This window comes from Aricia agestis, chromosome 7 (assembly GCF_905147365.1).
Source record: "Aricia agestis chromosome 7, ilAriAges1.1, whole genome shotgun sequence".
NCBI classification, from domain to species: domain Eukaryota; kingdom Metazoa; phylum Arthropoda; class Insecta; order Lepidoptera; family Lycaenidae; genus Aricia; species Aricia agestis.
The window spans coordinates 13,523,189-13,545,533 of NC_056412.1; the positions used below are offsets into that span (position 1 = coordinate 13,523,189).

The 22,345-nt window shown below is 35.1% G+C and overlaps 1 protein-coding gene across 5 annotated transcripts in view; it reads left to right on the forward strand.

Moving 5' to 3' along the window:
* Positions 1–13,489: 13,489 nt before the first annotated feature.
* The window catches only part of LOC121728541 (proton channel OtopLc-like), a 69,954-nt gene continuing 61,098 nt past the window's right edge, over positions 13,490–22,345 (forward strand). For all 5 annotated transcript variants that reach the window (XM_042116700.1, XM_042116703.1, XM_042116702.1 and 2 more), the window contains exon 1: positions 13,490–13,643. The gene's annotated coding sequence lies outside the window, so the exon portion shown is untranslated. The remainder of the gene's footprint in view (positions 13,644–22,345) is intronic.

A 22,345-nucleotide genomic window follows, 5' to 3' on the forward strand; every position in this document is an offset into this window, starting at 1 on the left:
ATTAAATGATGAGAAGATGAATTTGGTGGACACCACTGTATTCTTAGGCATTACACTAGACAGTAAATTACAGTGGGGTCCTCATATTGCCAATCTTGCAGATAGGCTCAGTTCTGCAGCATACGCAGTCAGAAAAATACGGGAAATTTCTGACGAAGACACAGCAAGACTAGTATATTTCAGTTATTTTCATAGTAGAATGTCGTATGGCATCCTCTTATGGGGAAATGCTGCCGACATTAATACGATTTTTGTGCTGCAAAAGCGAGCTATACGTTCCATTTATAAAATGTCAGCTTTTGAATATCTGAGAGAAAAGTTTAAAGAAATTGGTATTCTAACTGTTGCTTCTCAATACATTTTGGATAATGTATTATATGTTAGAAAGAATCTTAGTAAATTTACAACCAAAAGTGACAGTCACGGATGAAACACTAGAAATAAGTATAAACTAGAAATACCGGTGATCAGACTTAGTAAAGTTAGTAAATCTTTTAAAGGTCAATGTATACGCCTTTACAATAAAATCCCAGAAAACGTTCAAAATCTTTCCATTAATAAATTTAAAAAAGTAGTCAAAGAGCGTTTGTGTGCCAAAGCCTATTATAAGGTCAATGATTTCATAAACGATGGCACATTTTGGGAGTAGGATGGCTGCTTGCAAGGCTATTTCTACATAATATTTTATGACTTACAATTATGTATGTATGTTGACATTGTATATATAATTTTAAGTTACAACATTGTAAACCTTATTTTAAAAGATTAATTTTCTCTCACTTTTTTTGGTAAAAAGTGGGCCCCGTGCGAGTTTCTTACGCCGGTTCTTCTCGCCGGGCTAGTTCCCGAACCGGTGGTAGGCATCATGTAGACGTTCAGAGAATATTTGCAAAAATTTATTCTGAATAAAAAAGTTTGAGTTTGAGAGACTAACAAAATTTAAATTCATTTTTGTTTGTATAGATAATAAATTAGCTTTTTACACCCGTTGATAGCCCTTAAACAAGTATTTATTAAATATTAGCGGATAAAATGATCCGTGCGCGTATGAATGCAGCCATCGGAGACTCATAAGCCTTGTGATGCAAATCGTTTACAATCGGGTTCCGGTTCAATCCCTCGGGAACCATTCAGAGGCTACATACAACTCAACACTTTTTGAAGGGCAGCTTTATTTGACGATGTTATATATGAAATGAGAAAATAACTGCGTGGCTGCCGAGTTTTTTTTTAAATTTTATTTATTTATTTAATTCAGGCATCTTGGCCCATATTATAAATACCTTATAGACTAACATGCATACAATTATACTTAAAACTAACACTAACACTAAAACACTAAACACGTATTGTCTGCGACGTGGGGCGCGACGTGTTCGGAAGTCGTCCTCGGAACCTCCTGTAGACGACTCCAATCGGCCAGAACTCCTCCTTCTCGAAGGTCGGTAGACTCGAAAAATGTTTATTGTGGTTGTTTTGTCGTGATTGTTAGGCTTCCTTCACATTAAGTCGCGCGGCTGCCGCACTACTCGCCACTTAATGTGAAGGCAGCCTGATAGGCTCACGATGGGTACACGTAAATATTTTTCCACAAAACTTTACAGTTTAGGTAATTTGCAGAGAAGCTTTGTTTTTCGATCGAAAAGGATTGGCGAATGTACGTTACACTCTGATTGTAAATGGTGGGCAACAAAGACATTTCAGTCGGCGTGCGCGCGTGGTCTATAAAGAGATAGAATTCAAATTGGCCTTTCTTTTCATTGTATCTTACAAAAAGGGCTAAATATTGTATATTGTTTGTATGATAACTTAATAAGGGGGTAGGAATCTGTCTACAAGAACAAATTTCTCTTTTAGTTTTTTTATCTTCTTAAATTAATCGCTTTATGCTCTTACCGCAGTAACTCGTCAATTTATCGATAATATCGAACAATCGGCAATAAATCTCGAGTGAAAAGATTTGACGAGTTTATCGTGCAACTTTTATGGACCAGTCCATATTGAGCTGCTCTCACCAATCGATCTACTTAAACGGTTGCTTCATACTTACCTACTAAAATAATATACTTTATAAAATAATAACTTTAGGTCGTATCCCTTTTAGTAGTTTTACCGCATATCTTTTTTACCTGACGCGTTGTATTAAATCTTGACAAAATAATACTTACCGCAAAATAAAAGTTTGAACTTTGAACTTTAGATTTATAAAATATTATATTTTGTAGTAAATATGTTAATTTACTGCAAAGAATTGTAAAAAGTTAATGAAAAAACCCTTATTACTATAACTATCATTGCTAGTCAGTAGTCACAAAAGCCCTCTTTTTTTTCTTAACCTTCGCTATAATTGTGGGCTAAAAATTATTTTCATAATTATTAACTCTTAGTTTTTAGCGGTTAATCCTGAGATTTTCCGATGTATAAGGTTGATAATTTTGATTTGAAAACAAAAGAAAACAATTTTGGTAGAATAACTTTCATCCAAAACGCGGTCTTTTACAGTAATATAATGTAACGTACTTTTATTTAAATCTCAGACACAGTATGAAGAGCCAGTAAGCTATCAACGACATGTCACAATCATCACTGATTTATAGGGACAAAACATGTTATCTTATAAAAATATACTTTACGGCTGTTACTTCCGTACCAAATATGAAGAGGATTTGGTTTTTGTTGACTGACACTTATGTAGGTGTTAGGTATGTTAGTTAGTAAGTAACATCCTGTCTGAAATATACGAAACAATTTATACTGCAACACTACTTAAGAGGGCGACAAACCCCAAAAATCAAACATCGTCCTTGTTTGACAAAATAATACTTACCGCAAAATAAAAGGGTTTGAACTTTGAACTTTAGATTTATAAAATATTATGTTTTGTAGTAAATATGTTAATTTACTGCAAAGAATTGTAAAAAGTTAATGAAAAAACCCTTATTATTATAACTATCATTGCTAGTCAGTAGTCACAAAAGCCCTCTTTTTTTTCTTAACCTTCGCTATAATTGTGGGCTAAAAACTATTTTCATAATTATTAACACTTAGTTTTTAGCGGTTAATCCTAAGATTTTTCGATGTATAAGGTTGATAATTTTGATTTGAAAACAAAAGAAAACAATTTTGGTAGAATAACTTTCATCCAAAACGCGATTTTGGTAGAATAAATTAAAAAAAAAACATCCCTTTTTTCTTAGATTGACTTGAAAGAGATGACACTACGATGTTGCCACTTTTTAATTTCTTCACTTCTTTGACAGACTATAAATTATTATCATTTTTTTGTTTGATAGGAAACGCACTGGATCGAACAAAAACTAATGTGCATTAACGATGCATTAAAACAATACAGATACGATTATTCGGAATACGATTAATTAAATTAATCGAAGGGCTTACTACCATTCAATTACTGTCCCTAGTCAAAGAGTCAAAAGGCAATACTCAGAGTTTACATGATTCAATTTAATGAAGAGTTTGACATTTAATGTATGGAAATTATGTCCAATTTCAAATTTTCAAATTTTTATTTGCAACCAAGTCTTTTTTCAAAATTTTATTTGCAACCAAAATCTATATTTGATTAGATTACAGATAAGTAATTGAATAAAGATTATTCGACTCTAACCGCCGTACTTAGAGACATTTAATTACGATTAACCTTCAATTTAATGAAAAGTTTGACAGATAATGTATGGGGCTTATGTCAACATTTTGAATTACATAATTACAATTAGGTAATTAATGTTCCACTCTGAGTGCGGCAGTAAGTGAATCAGAAAGTAATTATCACGCTGAGCGACGACTATGACATACACAAATTCAAACCCTTTTGACGAGAACATGGACATAGACGTTACCGTTGATATAATATATACTGATATAAGAAGATTGATCAGATGCATTCCAAGATGAGCTTTGAATTACGGTTACATTTCATACCGGAAGTGGCCAGTCACCCAGACCCAGAGCTAGCAGAGTAATGATGGCCATTGATATACCACATGAATTTTTCAAGCAGAAAAAACGCTCGTTTTGTATTTCACAAAATTATTAAGATTGCAACAGTAACGCACATTTTTTTTAAGAGTCAGGTCTGACAGACCTCATATTATATCATTACAGACCTCATAGCAATATAACGGTCCGCAGCCTTGCAAATCACGCGCGGGCGACGCGTCGTGTCCGTTAATTGTAGTGTTTTTTAGGATAACTTTCGGAAGCTATTTCTCAACATTTGAGTACTGAGTAATAATAAATACGTGTATTTTTATTTTTAACAAGGATCAATATATCAAAATTTGGCAGGAAGGTTTAATTGCACCCTGTATATTCTAGTGGCTGATTCTGTTTGAAACATGCAAATAAAATTTATCCAATGATCAAGGATATCTTTTGAAAATCTGTCATCCACCATCAGATCCTGGTAGACCTATTTAATGCAACCTTAATGCAACGTCCCTAAGTATAGGACATCGTCACCAGTCATTCCCGTTCTTTGCACTGCCATTAATCAGATCCATGTTATATATTAAGCACTTACCCAGGTCAAGTTTAATCGTAGATAACTTAAATAGCCTATGCACAGTCTTGAACGGCGGCATATTACTTTGGAACCCTATTACTGATATGTAGTAATAGAACCAGTGCGGATTTACAAATTTACCGCCTGTAGGCTATTCAATTTTTGCCGCCTCAATAACTGACCTTTGAAATTCAATACGTTAGTTTAGTTCACAATCATATCCCACCAAAACATTTTTTGAAAATTTTTGCTGAGTCGACCACACAAGGTTTCACACTGTGCGGTAGCGAACATAGTTACATAATATTTACTGGTATCAGAGACCAGCCATACATTAATTCCTCTATGCTGGTATGTAAAATTTGTTTAAGTTAGGCCATGTAGATTCAGAAGCTTGGCTCTACCATGAGATCTCATATCTTTTTCACAGCGTAAACCGTAAACCTTTAATGTGGTCGTCTCGGCAATATTTTACAAGAAATGTTTTTGGTGGGATTTTTTATTTCTGTAAGATAAAAAAATTGGGCTAAATTTGCCGCCCATCTAAATCTACCGCCCTAGCCTACTTAGCCTATTGGTAAATCCGCCACTGAATAGAACCGAAAGTCGGTTTAGAGATAGTAAGTGGTTGAATAAGTGATTACTTGAAAAATATTTATAACGATTAGTATTGTTAACTATTTATACGTGGGAGAGCCATGCTTCGGCACGAATGGGCCGGCTCGACCGGATAAATACCACGTTCTCACAGAAAACCGGCGTGAAACAGCGCTTGCGCTGTGTTTCGCCGAGTGAATGAGGCCCAATCCCCTAATCCGTACTCTATTCCCGTCCCTACCCTCAACTATTCCTTTCCCTTCCCTTCCCTACTCTCCCCTATTACCCTATTCCCTCTTAAAAGGCCGGCAACGCACTTGCAGCTCTTCTGATGCTGCGAGTGTCCATGGGCGACGGAAGTTGCTTTCCATCAGGTGACCCGTTTGCTCGTTTGCCCCCTTATTTAATTTAAAAAAATATATATATTATGCATTTTGACCAACTTAAAAATAACGTTCTTACTTGATTTTGTCTAGCTTGATTGAAGCTAATAATAATCTTAAAACTTCACACTCACGTTCCTCCTATGTCGGCATCCGTTATTTTTTTTTAATTCATAAAGAATACCTATTAAATACGGGTAGTATTTCACGCGGGCACAAATAAAAAGCTAGTCCATAATTTAAAATTTTTCGTAAATTGTAAGTCTTGTGTATCGATTTTAAGCTTATATATCAAGGGGCTGACCCCTTCAAACTAAATATAGATAATAGGACAAGGATTCTGAGAATAGAAATTAGGATGAGCGTATAAAATTTACTCGCTATTTATTTAAGAAGCTTAAGATATTATACGCTTGCCAACCGATTCATTTTATTTCACCACAAGCGTTATTTACTGACGGTTTTTTATAAGACTATTCCACTCCAGTTAAGAAGATCCTTAGATTAACAGCATGGACCATGGTTTATGCTACTTCATATTATGTACACGTTTTAGGGTATCAATGTATTATGTTGTTTGCGACATAATACCTAATTATATTCTCTGAAACTTCAGATCCCATTTTAATAAAATTTACCTTAAATATTACCTAGTTATACATAGGATGAACGGGAATAATCATGGTACCTACAAGTAGAGATCAAAAATGTTTCACTCTACGTTTTTACTATACACAAGATGATCGAGGTACTTTTTAAAGCGAATTTCGTTTTCGTTAACAAATGGCAGGCAATTTGATAAGAACGTTGCTCTCCCCCGTTGTGGATCGATAATGCAACGTGCAATGGTAGCTGGGGTGAGATTTCAACTAAGACTCTGTTGAGATCGATTCATACTTCCATACTAATATTATTAACGCAAAAATGTGTCCATCTGTCTGTCCGTCTGCCTGTCTGTTACTTTTTGACGCCCAAACCTCAGTACCGATTCTGCTGTGGTATAGAAATACTTTGAGCCCTGGGAATGGACATAGGACACTTTTTATCCCGGCAAAATTTACGGTATCCGTGCGATAAACTTGCTAAAATGATTCCTTTTCAGAAAATGTCTCCTTATTCGTGTTTTATCGATAATCGATAAACTGAAAAATATGACTCTTCCTGACGCATTTAATATTGGCGCATAATAATACTATGTTGTCAGCAACTAATTATTTTAACGACCAGCAGATGGCGTTATTAAGTAACACGAAGTCAATGAGTGTTTGCTATACCGAGGTCGGTAATAAAGCTCGGTCATCCAGGTACTATAATATTTAAGTATGCTCTCCATAACTTAGATTTTGTTGTTACGGACCTCCTTAATAAAATAAACAAAAAAATCGAATTCATTTTAAGCGCAATTTGAGAGCGTAGCGAATACAAGGCAATAGCATTTATGTATGGTCCAGATATGACACTGCGGATCCCCAAACACATGGTCCAGCGGTCCTTGGACCACAGGTTGGGAAACACTGGGCTAGACATAAGACACTACAGTATGGTGCTTCTATTTAGAACAACTAATGTCTTGTATGGGTCCGTGTCTGTAATGTAGAGCGATAAATCGACCAACTTGTCTACTGCCAGGAAGTGTGGAGCTAATGCGTTAAACACATTAGCCGACTAATCGGAAGACTTATGAACGATTATAACATAGATAATGGAAGCAACCAACGCACCTGCAGCTCTTCTGATGTTGCGAGTGTCCATGGGCGACAGTAGTTGTTTTCCATCAGCTGACCCGTTTGCTCGTTTGCCCCCTTATTTCATAAAAAGCAATATGCCTGCTTAATAGACTTTCCTACGGAAAATGCCTTGCCTTTTCTCACGTTAAAAGTAACCTATATCTTTCTATCTATAGTTGCAGTAGTTTTGGAGGCTGTTCTATACACATAGCTCTTTAAGATATTAAGCATAGATAAAATATGGAGTAGATGTTATGCTAAGCACTCACATACGGTTTTGCTCGATAGTTTTACTGCGAATCGAAGGAGATGACATATTTGACATATTTAATTCCATCGAGCCGGCTCGAAGCGAGCCTTCGAGCTGTCAGTTTTGCGGTCCACTCGGTGGTTATTGCTCGATTTGGAGTAAAACTATCGAGCAAAACCGTATGTGAGTACTTAACAATAGACTCTATTCTACAGAATTTAGACTAGACACCATAGCCATAGTAGTACAAATATATCTAGAAAAAAGCAAAAAGGGCCAGAATACCGAATTTCCAATTCTGCAAAATAAATAATACTTTATATTTTCTTTCTACGAGTATTATATTCAGTAAAGGAATCCCTACGACTGCGGTTTTGGTTTATAATCCCATTATATAAGCTATCCTTATCTATTGCTACGTGTAACTAGTCTCAAATTTCATAATAATTTATTTAAGAAATAGATTTTATATTATCGTAATGTTAATCATTAGCGAATATTTCTCCTACACTAAATAATTATTGAAACTTCCGAAGTTACCGCTTCGCAACTATGTATTTTTCCTGGATTAAAATATTTGCATCTATCTTAATTTCTTAAAAGAAGAGAGTTTTTTTATGAAATAATGGGGCAAACGAGCAAACGGGTCACCTGATGGAAAGCAACTTCCGTCGCCCATGGACACTCGCAGCATCAGAAGAGATGCAGGCGCGTAGCCGGCTTTTTAAGAGGGAATAGGGTAATAGGGGAGGGTAGGGATGGGAAGGGAAGGGAATAGGGGAGGGTAGGGAAGGGAATAGGGTAGGGGATTGGGCCTCCAGTAAACTCACTCACTCGGCGAAACACGGCGCAAGCGCTGTTTCACGCCGGTTTTCTGTGAGAACGTGGTATTTCTCCGGTCGTGCTGGCCCATTCGTGCCAAAGCATGGCTCTCCCACGTTAATTAAAGAGTATTAAAAAATATACATAATACTAACTTTATTAACTACTTTTCTTGTATATTCTTTCAAGATCTCACTAGAGTTTATTTTTCACTTGGCAAGAAATATTTTTTCAAATATTTCTTTGCTATTAAACACTTCGTAATGCTTTTATTCTGAAAATTCTTAGATAATATTTATAAATGCAGTGCCTTTCCTTTGTTACCGAGCAAGATATCGTTTAGCACGAAATAATGATGATTGATGTCTGCTGAAAAGCATTTGTATAAACGATTGTTTTTCATACTAAACAATGATGGTGCAGATACAATGAAATCATGGTTAGTAAGGGTCAATGGACCATAGGATATAATATTCATAACGCTTTTTAGTTTTAAAATAATTTGAAAGACGAGTATCAATTTTTTTTTATTTTGTTGAATGTAAGTACAGTTCTATGTAGAAATTCATTTTAGGTTTATAAATCTTTTCGGAATATTACAAAATACTATCTACCGGTATCTACAATTTGACGGTAACGTAATATTATTTATTCGTAGGTGCAGTAAGTATTAATTATTATTATCGTAGAGCTCGGTAGAGTTCGCGAAATGAACATAATACTTAACTTTATATCTTGGCAAGGCAATCCTTAAGAAAGATATGCAAAGTTTAAAGCTTAAACGCCGTAGATTCTGTATTTTTTCTCCAATAAAACAGTATACGTGCTACTATTTTCTCAAAAGGCATGGCCTTAAAATGTTTTGTAAATCGTTAATCGGTCTGTGAATATTATGTCGTAGTGGTTCTAAACATTTGAAACCTGCGAATTTTAATGACAACTAACTTCACTTATTAAACTTGAGAAGAAGTGTCTAAGATGTTACAAAGAACCTAAGGAAAAAAAAATTACCACTCGTTAAACAACGCGGCAACGTGAGCAAGTGCCTAACTAGCTCGCTCACATTTTGTTTAAATATCTATCTACTTAAAATGGTTGACCCCATGGCTCTTATCTATCCAAATATTATGTAGTTTTCTGGACCATCTATATTCATACAGCACCATTTTACAGGATGGTGCCGTGCTACGGAAATGCTCCGAACGAACCGTACCATAATGGAAGAATCCAGCCATATTGGCCTCTGTATTTGGACAGACAGACAAACGTGATAGACATTATAAAACGTTTTGGATAAAGAATCTAATGTAACTACATATTGTTCTCTAACATTTCATATTTTAATCACTGTCTGAATTATTTTGTTAGCCTCCAGTCGGCAGTTTTTAAAGTATTCGCAATCCTAATTGGTTTCTCATTGGTAAATGGTAACGTAACCGCTGACGAGTTGGCTAGTAAGGAAAAAATAGAATACTTGCCAGAAGCCTAACTGGACAATGTAAGCTCAACAAGCACCTTTACAGGATAGGTGTTAATAGCATTACGATCTGCAGATTCTGTGACACACCTATTCACCTTCTACTTGACTCTACTCCTTTACTACAGAGCAAAAACTCTCCTAATTTACTAAAGAGGAAAATTGTGGCACCAATCCCAATCACATCGTTAAATTGATGAGCAGCACTGGGTTGGGGACGGTACTCTAATATGAAGGAGTCACAATTAGATTCTCAAGGATCGTCGTAACGTCAGGATTACAGTGATCTGCCTTCGGAGGAAAAAAACACCTACAGAGCATAGCGCTATCTTTAGATATCCACTCAGTCGATATCCAGCCTAGATTTATGCAGACAACGTGACCAGCCCAATGCCACTTTAGCTTGGCAATCTTGATTCCTAACGTCTCTGATTCTAGTTTGGGAGCACATTAAGTTTTTTTTGTTTTGTTGAGACTTGAGCTCTATTGCTCTTTGGCAGACCCCGAGTTGGAAGTTTTGTAAATCGTAAATCGGCCAATGATAGAGTTTGCGCATCGTTGGTTATGACGAGTGAAATACACATAATATCAACAAGTCTGCGCTTCAGGGAGATTGGTAAGTCACCATTCTTCATGGACCAGTTTTTCTGCCTTTCTATTGTCATAAGAAACTATATGTCTGCCAGGATCTGATGGCAAATTTGGATGGCAGATTTTCAAAAATATTCGTGATCATTGGATACATTTTTATATTTGCACGTTCACACACAGAATCAGCCGCTATGATAAGGAAAAAAAGGATCAAAATGTTTTATTCCAATTACCCCGGTATTGCTAGAGTCAATTCCAATGCTCACTTTTTGCCATCAGATCCTCGTAGAACTATAATTGGCCCAAGTACAGGTACTCGTTGACATAGTGAATTCCTTGCTCGTCTACCTCGACCCTACGTCTCGTACTGTAGATCATTGTTTGTGTCTTTGACCTATTTTTTGTAAGTTCCACCTCTAGGCTTGCAGATCTTGGAGCATAATTTGATGATGTGCGGCTGACGGATGTAGGCGCTAAAATTACGAAGTCATCGATAAAGCGGAGGTTGCTTAGGATTTTCTTGTTAACTAAAATTTAACATTTTTAAATACATAGTTAAAAAAATCAAGGTATTTAATTAAGTTGGTAATAATATTTAAAGTATCAGATACTGTTTCTCTTCCTTTTTACACCCATGTGAAAATCGCTAACTTATGCAAAATTATAATTTTTTAAGACGTTTTATTTTGCACTTTTAAAATGAATGTTAAGTAAAGAAATAATAAGAAAATAGCTCACATTCAAAGCTGTTTATCAAAAATATTCTAAAAATTACAAAAAATCCGGATTATCTGGATAATCCGGATTTGAGGATGAAAGAAACCGAAAATCCGGATTTTTTTCAAAATCCGTTTTTTGCAATCCCTAGTCTTACATCTTTTCATGCAAGAAATGCGCTAGCAAAACTGTGTTCAAGCATGCACATGTGGTAGGTGCATTAATATCATGACACAATCTATCAAAACGTAAACAAATCAAAAAATCATAAACTAAAGAGTTGTACAAAATAATATAAAACAGGTTTTAAAAAAGAAGTCTAGTTATGTACCAATGATATTCTACCTATACATATATGTTACTTCCATACTATTTTCCGGCTTAAATCTCTTCCGTACAATTTTCAAATTCAAAATTGCAGACATTGATAAATTTGACAGATAAGTGAAACAAAAGATACGAAAAACCATTTACATAAAAGAGACAGTTCTATTTTTAAACGTCGAATTGTATCGCTGTCTCTTTCTTCGCCTGAGCTATGACGAAAATTCGATTTTTTCCAGATTGTTCGAAAAAATTATTGAAAATGTAAATAATCGAGGTATTTAATGCAATCAAGACATATTGTGGTAAGAGATTCCATGTGTTTTGTTTACTTTCGAGTCATAATTGGTACATTTTCGATACACGCACGACGTCATTTTCAATTTATCGTGGCACGTTCGTGACTGCGCTCGATGCGGAGTAAACCACAGACGGCCCAATTGGGCCGTATTTGAATCTTCACAGCGCGCGCGGTAGTAACATATCTGCTTTAAGTTTTTCATCATTGTTATATACACTTCAAAACACGCGTTTGACAACTTGACGCGCATGTTGCGCTTTGCCGACGCCAACATTTCGCGTCGCGGTCGCGTAGATGTGCACGGCGCCATAAGATTACATGGGCAGCGTCCGCCGCGCGGTAGACGCTACCGCTTCGCAGTCGCTTTAGTCGTGTAGGTTTGGCCTAAGCTTAATGATTATTCAAATCAAATCATTTAATTTAATTCGGGCATGAGAGGCCCATATAACAGATACCCTAAATCTAACATACATATAATTATATAATAAATACCTTAAAAGTAACATACATATTTTATATATACTTAAAAAAACTAACACTGTCACATTTTGCCGGCGTCGTGACTCACTTCGTTTCGGAGTCTCCCCGGAACCTCCGGTAGACTACATGAGTACATACATATTATTATCATTTGCATAGAATATAGATATAATATTGTCTCCAAGCAAGGGCGTACCCAGGGTCTGGGCCAGGGGGGAGGGGGATAATTTTTAGTTGTAAAAATATTGTATTGCAAACCAATGGCAAAAATTCGTTTTGTTAATTTTTGCTGTCCCCCCCTCGGTACGCCCATGTCTCCAAGTAATAAACAGAACTTTAGAACGTTTCCTTTATCTATTCACAATAAGTACCTAATGATAATACAGTATAAATCTGAGGTTAAGGCTGTTTTGTCTCGGACCGATACCGCAATGTAGTACGACTTACGAGTAATTTGATTCTGTCGGCGGTTGAAATCATATTTAGAGTATTGTTTCGATGCACCTGCTAGTCTCCATGTATTACAGATGTTTGTATTAAACTTATTTTGCAATATCTCTATATATTAATACGTAAGCCAAAAACTTTTATCCCTTTTGACGAAAAATGGGGAAACGTAGGTGAATGAAATTTTGCCATGTTATACTTAGTTTATATGGTGAAGAAGTGCATCGAACTAATATTATTTTGACATTATGCTTTTATCATACATTTTTTTAACAAATAAAACATTACACACACTACAACACACATACTAGGAAAATGACAGATTTTTGATTGACAAGCCTATCCATACGAATTATATACTCTTTTATTTATGGCTGAAGTCTGTTGACAACAAGATGACAAATTGAAAATGGATTATAGTTTTTTTATTGAATCTTATATACTATTAGACAATGCTTACAGTCTGAGATCAGCTGAGTCCCAGAGACAAGAGTTGAAACAAATATGATAAAGTCAATATTTTTTTACAAAATATAGGTGGTAGTCCTAATGTCGTTGAAACTAAGGTCGAATTTCGACCATTGGGCGATCTCTAGTATTTTATAATACCTATTTAAGTACCGTACTTTCTGCCAAGAAAATATAAACAACCTGACAATAAAATAACAGGTACCGTAAACAACATAAACAAAGTTTTTCCGCGTTTTCCTCGCTTCGAATGTCCAAAAATCGATGGCAAATGAAGGGAAGCTATAGCTATGGACTTCCTATAGACATAGGAGGAGGGTTAGCGTGTCTGGCTTCGGCACAAAGGAGCCCGTAGTATTACGTGCGCTATAACAACGCGAATCAAACACGAGTTGGCGGCGAGCTTTGGACTCGAACGCGCGTTCGCGGCACGCGCAATTTAAATTTGACCCATAGGCAATTTACTTTTTTTCGTGTGTGTTTTATGCCAGTGATTGACTATGAAACGTTGATGTTGTTTGTGAAGATGATATCGTAAGTTTATTGTTTTTTTTAAACATAGTTTTTATCGATCACAGTGACCGTGTGTCGATATAATTACATTTAATGGATTTGTATTCTGTGCCACTAACGGGGCGATGCCGGCGGCAGCCGTCGTCAACCATTTAATTGCATGTCAACTTACACTTTCCGAATTATTGTTTGTCACGGAATAGATATTTTGTATATAAAATGTAAATAGTAACTATAAATAATAATATTATATCTAACAACAGCTTCTATACCTATCAATTTTGTCTTCTGAATACATTGAAGCTTAGAAAATATGAGTAGAGCCTACAAAGTACGAAATGTCTGTTTCGTTGCACCGTCACAAGTTTACCGTTAGGTATTTAAAACACAGTTGAACATAGCGTAGATATTAAAAAATATTATATTTATAATATAGCTCAGAATTTTCGATGCTTAAGGGGAGAAAAGGAAAAGATAAATATTTGCATTAAGATTATAATGTAAATAATTTACAAGTAACCCAATAAATGTGTAAAATATTTTTTTTTAAACGTGAGTGGGATTTGACAAAAGTAATTGTTTTATAAAAGTATCTATTAATGTTAATTAAAGCACTGAAAATAAAATCATATCAATAAAATCAGAAAACAAAATAAAGTCAAACATCATGTTAATTTATGGTATGTTTGCATCTAAGGTAATGACGGTGGTTAATAATATCGCAAGATTAATTACGTGTCAGATCATTTATTATAATCAAGCATACCATGCTTTATTATATTAATTAATAATACGGTTCTTTTCATAAGCGCATCTTATCTTTCAAATCAAAATATAAAATGCACTTAATCAATCTTTGTCTCCAACGTCAAAAGCGATGTATAATTTCTGTCAGGTGTACGCAACCGTAGATTAAATCGGATCATAAAAAGTTGTTTGATTGATGAAAGTCTAGCTGTCACACAGGTTCTTGTAATCTATGCAATGTGAAGATCGTCGACGCAGACGGCTTATCTCTCAAGTGCGAGCTTATACATATGCATGCACCGTGCAGTAATTTTTACCCGACTATCGCGAAGGCAAGGGTAATGATTTTGGCCAAGGGCGTACTTAGGATTTCAGCTGGAGGGGGGGGGGGGGGGGGGCGCAGCATACCTGTTTCGAGAAGATGTTCGGTCTGAAAATTGACTTTTATTTATCTGACTGAAAGGATATTTACCTCACCTACCCTATAATCCTATTCCCTCTTAAAGGCGTTAAGGCCGGCAACGCACCTGCAGCTCTTCTGATGTTGCGTGTGTCCGTGGGCAACGGAAGTTCCTTTCCATCAGGTGACCTGTTTGCTCGTGTGCCCCCTATTTCAATTAAAAAAATTAGTAATTATGCCGCAGACCGCAGTTGACATACTTAGGCTATTTTTTGTATTTTGTTTTTTTACGTAAACCGGATAAGTTTTTTTCAATTTAAGTACTTGTTAGATCCTTCTACATGTTTTCTTAAATTGCTTATTAGTTATTATAATATTTTGTGGTACATTTTATGGAAAAACTATCACGCCTATTGATTTGTGCTTTAACAAAATATTTTTTTTTAATTTTTAATTAGTTAAGTTATCGTCGGTCGCTCAAGGTTTGGCTATTATATATAAAAAAACTGCCTTAAAAATTGCCTCACAAAGCTCGGCTTTTAGCTAGTTTTACTATAAATGCTGTTACATTTTCCGAAATTTCGAAACTAAAGAAAACATTCACAAACCTTTACAGTAGCCACTGGCCTCATCCAAGTCAACCTTCGACTCAATACGTGACAGAATACTCTTGGGAATGAAGTTAGTGTTTCCTGTGTCGATTAGTATTGTTTTCATCGATTGTTTTAAGCTACTATACATACTAATAAAAATAATATATGAATATTGATATTTTTATATTGGAATATAAATAAAATGTCTTTGTTTGTAGAATCAAAAATAAAATGTTTTGAATCTCTGCATTTACAGGGATTCAAAACATCATGAATCATTGGCCATAACATCATTAAAAAAATAAGTCAGTGCCAAAAAAACGCTATTTTTGTTTTAAAAAATTTACTACTGATTCTGCTGAAATAGTAACGTAAACATATTGGATCGAACTGAGAACGAAGCTTTATTTAGAAGAAACAGGGTAGAAAAAGATTTTAGTATTTATAAATGATTTTATTTTCAGTGCTTTAATTAACATTAATAGATACTTTTGTAAAACAATTATTTGTAAAATCCCACTCACATTTAAAAAAAGTAATATTATACACATTTAATGGGTTTCTTGTAAATTATTTACATTACAATTTTGCATTTATCTTTTTATTTTCTTCCTTTTCAAAATGCTTCCTTTAATTGTTTTCTTCTAAGAAGATATACGCAGTGTTTGTGAAGAATAGTCACGACAAGGTCTACAATTACTACATTCCCACCATTTGCATTTTGCCGTCATCAAATGACTTTAGAATCGTCATTTATATCCGTTTGTTTAGTAGAAGGTCACGGGTAGGTCAACAAAGTACCACATTTTATACGAAAATAACTGTTTTTTTTAATAACATGAAACCGACTTCAAAATTGTACGTAATTGAGAATTAAAACTCCATATCCTATCTCAAAAAGTACTGAACCGATTTTGATGAAGCTTGCATTGTTCCCTAAGTGAAAAATACCTAGTACAACTGAAATCGGAATGGTATTTCCAGAGATATGAGAACACAAACATAAAAACATACATAATATATACATATATAAAGTGTATGTATGTACTAGGGAATGTTATTATTATTCGACAAATTTACTATTCGAATAATTTGAATATTTTACAAAAGTTTTCGAATAATTCGAATATTATTTGAATACTTAATTTTTTTTTTAATGCTGAAAACTCTGAACAAAAGTAACAAAAAACTTCGTACAACCGTGTACAACCTATTTTGTTAATACTACGAAGTAAGCAATTCTAATTTTTACTTTTATCTATATATTAATACGTGAGCCAAAAACTTTGTATTTGACGAAAAATGGGGAAACGTGGGTCAATGAAATTTTGCACATTAATAGTTTATATGGTGAAGGAGTGCATCGAGCTAATATTATTTTGAAATTATGCTTTTATCATGCATTTTTAACAAATAAAACATTACACACACTACAACACACACACTAGAAAAAATGACAGATTTTTGAGTGATAAGCCTATACTGTATACATACGAATTACACTCTTTTATTTATGGTTGAAGTCTGTTGACAACAAGGTGACAAATTGAAAATGGATTGTAGTTTTTTTTTATTGAATCTTAAGAGGATACACCAGGGGCGAGAGAAATTGAAAATAGGTATTTGAAAATGTATTCCTGTCTCACCAATCTCAAGTCTCCCACCGCAGAGCGCGATAGAGACAATACGACAAAAGTTCTAATAAAAGAACAGAAAATCTTCGATTCATTGTCCGCTGATTTCTTCTCCAAAACTTAACCGATTTAAGTACTTTTTTCATTAAGAATTAAAGCAAGACTTGAACTGTGTTCCTATGTTTTATTTTTTGTGTATATTCTAGCCAGTTTTGTTTTCTGGGTGTTTGAACACAGAGGAAAATCTGGCCATTTTTTTGGGTTTTTAGACGTGCTTATATTTTTTAATAATAAAATTATGAAAAACAAGAAAACATAGGGACATGCTAATAGTGGCCATAGATATTCAGGAAAAAAATCATAACTGTACCGGCATTATCCAGGGAGGAAACCGGGTGACAACACCTGTATGGAGAAACGGCGGTGTGGACTCCTCTTAAGACATTATTAGACAATGCTTACATGGCCAGTGTGAGATCAGCTGAGTCCCAGAGACAAGAGTTGAAAAAATATATGATAAAGACATATCTTTTTACAAAATATAGCTAGTAGTCCTAATGTCGTTGAAACTAAGGTCGAATTTCGACCATTGGGCGATCTCTAGTCAACATAAATCTTTGTAAATGACATTGTTTTTATCGTTAAATACTTTAAGGTTACAGTAATGTATATTTTAAGGTTACAGCTGGGCAATTAAAAGAAAGGCTGTAAAATGTAAACCGTTTTCGATCGTAGCACCTTTTACTTTTCTCATTTGATTATGCTTGAAAGAAGACAATGGATACAGATCGTGAGCGACCATTACTGACGATACTGAAACCCATGACTGAAAGGAGTTTACAATATCTTCATTTTCATGTCTTTAGGCAAAATCGTTATTTTGCCTAAAAACATGCAAATGAATTTATTAGACGTTTCTAAAACATGGTCAACGGCGACGATGAATGATCGTATACTCATTAGTTAGACTAAAAACAGATTTATATATTATAATATTATCATTAAAGATGTAGAATATTCATAAGCAACATTATTTTTCTGAAATAAACTTAATTATGTTCTTAAAGTAAAGTTTGTATATAATAATACTTCTTAACGCGAGCGAAGCCGCGGGCAAAAGCTCGTATTGTATAAGTAGCAGCGCATAATGGAAGGTGAAGCAATTTTTTTGGTGATTTGTATGGGCAAGCGTCATAAGTTTTTTCCATTTTATTATTTATATTTATATTTTTCCATCAAAGTTAAAAAAGTGATTCTTTCAGTCTCTTATTTCGAATGGCATTTCCAAATCAAAGTGCCCATTGACCAATAGATCAAATATTATGCCAATACCTACTTGTGTTTATCTAATGTGACCTTTCAGAGACAAAGTTTTATAAAAAAAATTGCAAGAAGCACGAGGTCAGACTCACGGCCATCTCGACGACAACATTTGACATTCACAATTAATTCTCTCATTACTCATATAAATACAGCATACCTGCATACCTACTCTTCTTATGTAAGAACTAAGCATATGAATATATTCTAATACCTTTTTTTTAATGAAATAAGGAGGCAAACGAGCAAACGGGTCACCTGATGGAACGCAACTTCCGTCGCCCATGGACACTCGCAGCATCAGAAGAGCTGCAGGTGCGTTGCCGGCCTTTTAAGAGGGAATAGGGTAATAGGTAGGGATGGGAAGGAAAAGGAATAGGGGAGGGTAAGGAAAGGAATAGGGTAGGGGATTGGGCCTCCCGTAAACTCACTCACTCGGCGAAACACAGCGCAAGCGCTGTTTCACGCCGGTTTTCTGTGAGAACGTGGTATTTCTCCGGTCGAGCCGGCCCATTCGTGCCGAAGCATGCCTCTCCCACTTTGTCATAAGTTTTACATATAGGCCTTTAAATAAAGAGAAAAAATCCTCCACTTTAAAGTTTGTGAACTGATATATATATACATGGATATTTTTTTCTGTTATTTGGCGCAGATAAGAAGTAGACTACGTGAAGGATCATTGGCTATTTTTTGTGGACTAATTTGTCTGTTCTGTCTGTTTATGAAATATATATCTAATTTACTAAAGAAACTGAGGAAAATGTGAAAAAAACCGGAAAAAATATTTGAAGGCGCGAACTACTGGCTGAATTTTTAAGTCATTTGGCACAGACGTAGAGTAGACCACATGAAGGGACGGCTATTTTTTGCAGGAAAATGTGCGGTTTCTGTAAAATTCCTAATTTATGCAAGCGAAGCCGCGCGAAACGTCTAGTCTATAAAGCAAAATAAAGGTTTTTTTGCATCTAGCTTCACTGAAGTTTTTAGCTTATTTTTGGTTCAGCTTCACAGACCAAACCTGAGACAAATAAAAATGCATTTCATCGATCGCATCCTTTAACAGCCGTAACTCTAAAATAAACTTTAATGCCGGCGAATTCGGTTTAGTTTCCAAAAACTACCTCTCATGTCGACGGAGGTGCGTCCCTATTTTTGAATAAATAATGCAGCTTAGTCCAAGAGCCCGTGACTATCGGAGCTGTCTAATTAAAGTCGCGAGGGGCCGCGGAAGCCCAGGGGCCTCGGGTGCGCATTTTGTTGCCTCCTTTGTTCTGTTACGGAAGCGCTTGACTCTCGGTGCATGTGTAATTAGTGGTATGCCTGCAGATTAAAAAAGAGTTTGTTTACTATTAACTAACAGAGTTATAAGAATACGTGTACTAGGTTTATGCTAATTTGCATGCAGTATTCAAGGGGAGCACTTCTTCGGGATGAATATCCTATGTCTTATTATCAATATCTAACACCTATCTCTAACTCTTATCATATCTTTAGTCAGATTCCAGTCTATCTAACTCTTATCATATCTTTAGTCAGATTCCATTCAGTAGTTTTCGCGTTGATTAGTAACGAACATGTAACACATTCGTTTAATATTAATTAAAACTTAACGAGCATACGTTTAATTTATTGCATGCGTGACACAAAGTTTTAAGCGACATTTTCCAAATAGGTCGCATATAATAAGGGGCTGTAATGTTTTATCTTCACATTACCTGGCCCCTCGACTACTTCACTGAAAGGTAACATCTACCGCTGAAAATGAGCACTAATTGTCTGATTATTATTAATTATTATTTTAATTTTTTAGGATTAATTTACTTAATTTATTTCTTACCTGGTGAAGCCAAAAGTGTATGTGTGTAATATGTATGTACCGGCTCAACTACCAGTCCCATTTTAGGAAACGCGGTGTTAATATCACATTTGTTTTTCAACATTTTGTATTTTTACTTAGTCAGGTCATTGTTTTTTTTTTTCAACTTCTTAATAATAATTGTCGCAAGGTCCATTTAGTATGTATGCTTTACATTTGATTTTACGACTACGTATAATGTATACTACTATTTTAGAATTGTTGTATAGTTGTGGCATAACTCCACCATAACTTTCCAGGTACTTAGTTAATTATAAAGCGAGACATTGCCCAAGGGGAAGCTTGATTAGCATGAGAAACCGTTTTGTGGAGTTAGAACAAACAGATGAAGTATCTGACTACATAGCCCCTATTAATAAAACTAATTAAATGTCTAATATCTATGCAAGAAATGCTTACCTTTGTCTGACACATTCGTAGTCAGTAGTCAATTGACGGACAAAATTCTAAGATACTTGAATAGTAATAATTATAGTATACGAGCTTTTGCCCGCGGCTTCGCTCGCGTTAAGAAGTATTATTATACACTAGCTGTTGCCCGCGACTTCGTCCGCGTTAGCATAGTAGATCACATCCCAAGTATTATTTATTGCACAAAAATATTCAACATACAGAATTGACTTTCCTACGATTTTATTATATATAGATGCGCGGAACGCGCGGCTTTGCTTGCCTAATTTAGGAATTTCACGCAACCGTACATTTTGCGGCAAAAATAGCCTATGTCCCTTCACGTGATCTATTTTTCATGTTTGCCAAATAACATAAAAATTGCTCCAGTAGTTCATCAGATAATAAGCAATTCCATATAATTTCCCCCGTTTTTTCAACATTTTCATCTCTTTCTTCGCTCTTATTAGTCTTAGCGTGCCTATAGCATTCCTCTATAAATGGGCTATTTAACACTGAAAGAACCAGTAGTTCCTGAGATTAGCGCGTTCAAAACTGCCCTTTCAAATAATTTCCCCCCGTTTTTTCCACGTTTTCCTCTATTTCTTCACTCCTATTATACTTAGCGTGATAAAATGTAACTTATAGCCATCCTCGATAAATAGGCTATCCAACAGTAAAAGAATTTTTCAAATCGGATCAGTAGTTCCTGAGATTAGCGCGTTCAAACAAACAAACAAATAACCAAACTCTTCCCAATTATAATATTAGTATAGATATACAAATTTTCATCACCTATTTGAACCCCTTGGGGTTGGAATTTATCAAAATCCTTTCTTAGCGGATGCCTACGTCATGAAAGCTACCTGCATGCCAAATTTCAGCCCGATCCGTCCAGTGGTTTGGGCTGTGCGTTGATAGATCACCATGTCAGTCAGTCATCTTCGGGTTTTATATAATATATTATAGATATTAAGGAGGGAGAGGAAGGTAATATAATTATTACCTTTTTTTAAAACAAAATTATTACAATAAATTAAAACTTAAAAACAGGACAGTGACATCAAATTATTTTTTACATGGAATTTAAACTACATGCTTGTTTATGTTTTCTTACACGATGCGAGTAATAATTATTACGTTAGACAATCGTCGCTCTAATGAAGAAAATAAAACAACAAAAAACCACATCTTAATCTGCTTAGTCTAGGAGCTATGCCACAAACATGATACCGCCCTGCGTTGGAAGTTGTAAACAAGGGGACGTCCATAATTTTTGTTAAACGATATTAAAGATTTTTGATCTTCTCTTCCCACCACTGGTGGGAAGAAATGCATTTTATGGTAAGGTATACCTAAAACCCTAATGTGACGTAAAATAAAAAAAAATATAAAAAGGCGTTAGATTTGGTGATAAACGCCCCAAAGCCTTCGAACAAAGTTTTTTTACGTAATTTATGAAATACCCCAGTCTACCTGGATTAAAAATACAACAAATAGGGTAGACAGTCAGACATAACCACAATTAACACTGAACGCACTTGTTACATAACATTTAGTATATTGATCAAGTGGGCAGGTTTGTTTACGCGCGGTCAATGACCCCGGGGGCGACTCACCCTTGCTGGGACTATTAACCGCGCTTATACTATAGCAGCATGTTGTGTTGTGAAAATTGTAAACAAAGAAGGAAAACTACACAAAACAAAGAAAATTATGGCGATATTGTCATCAAAATAAGATTAATGAGTGTTAAGGGTGAA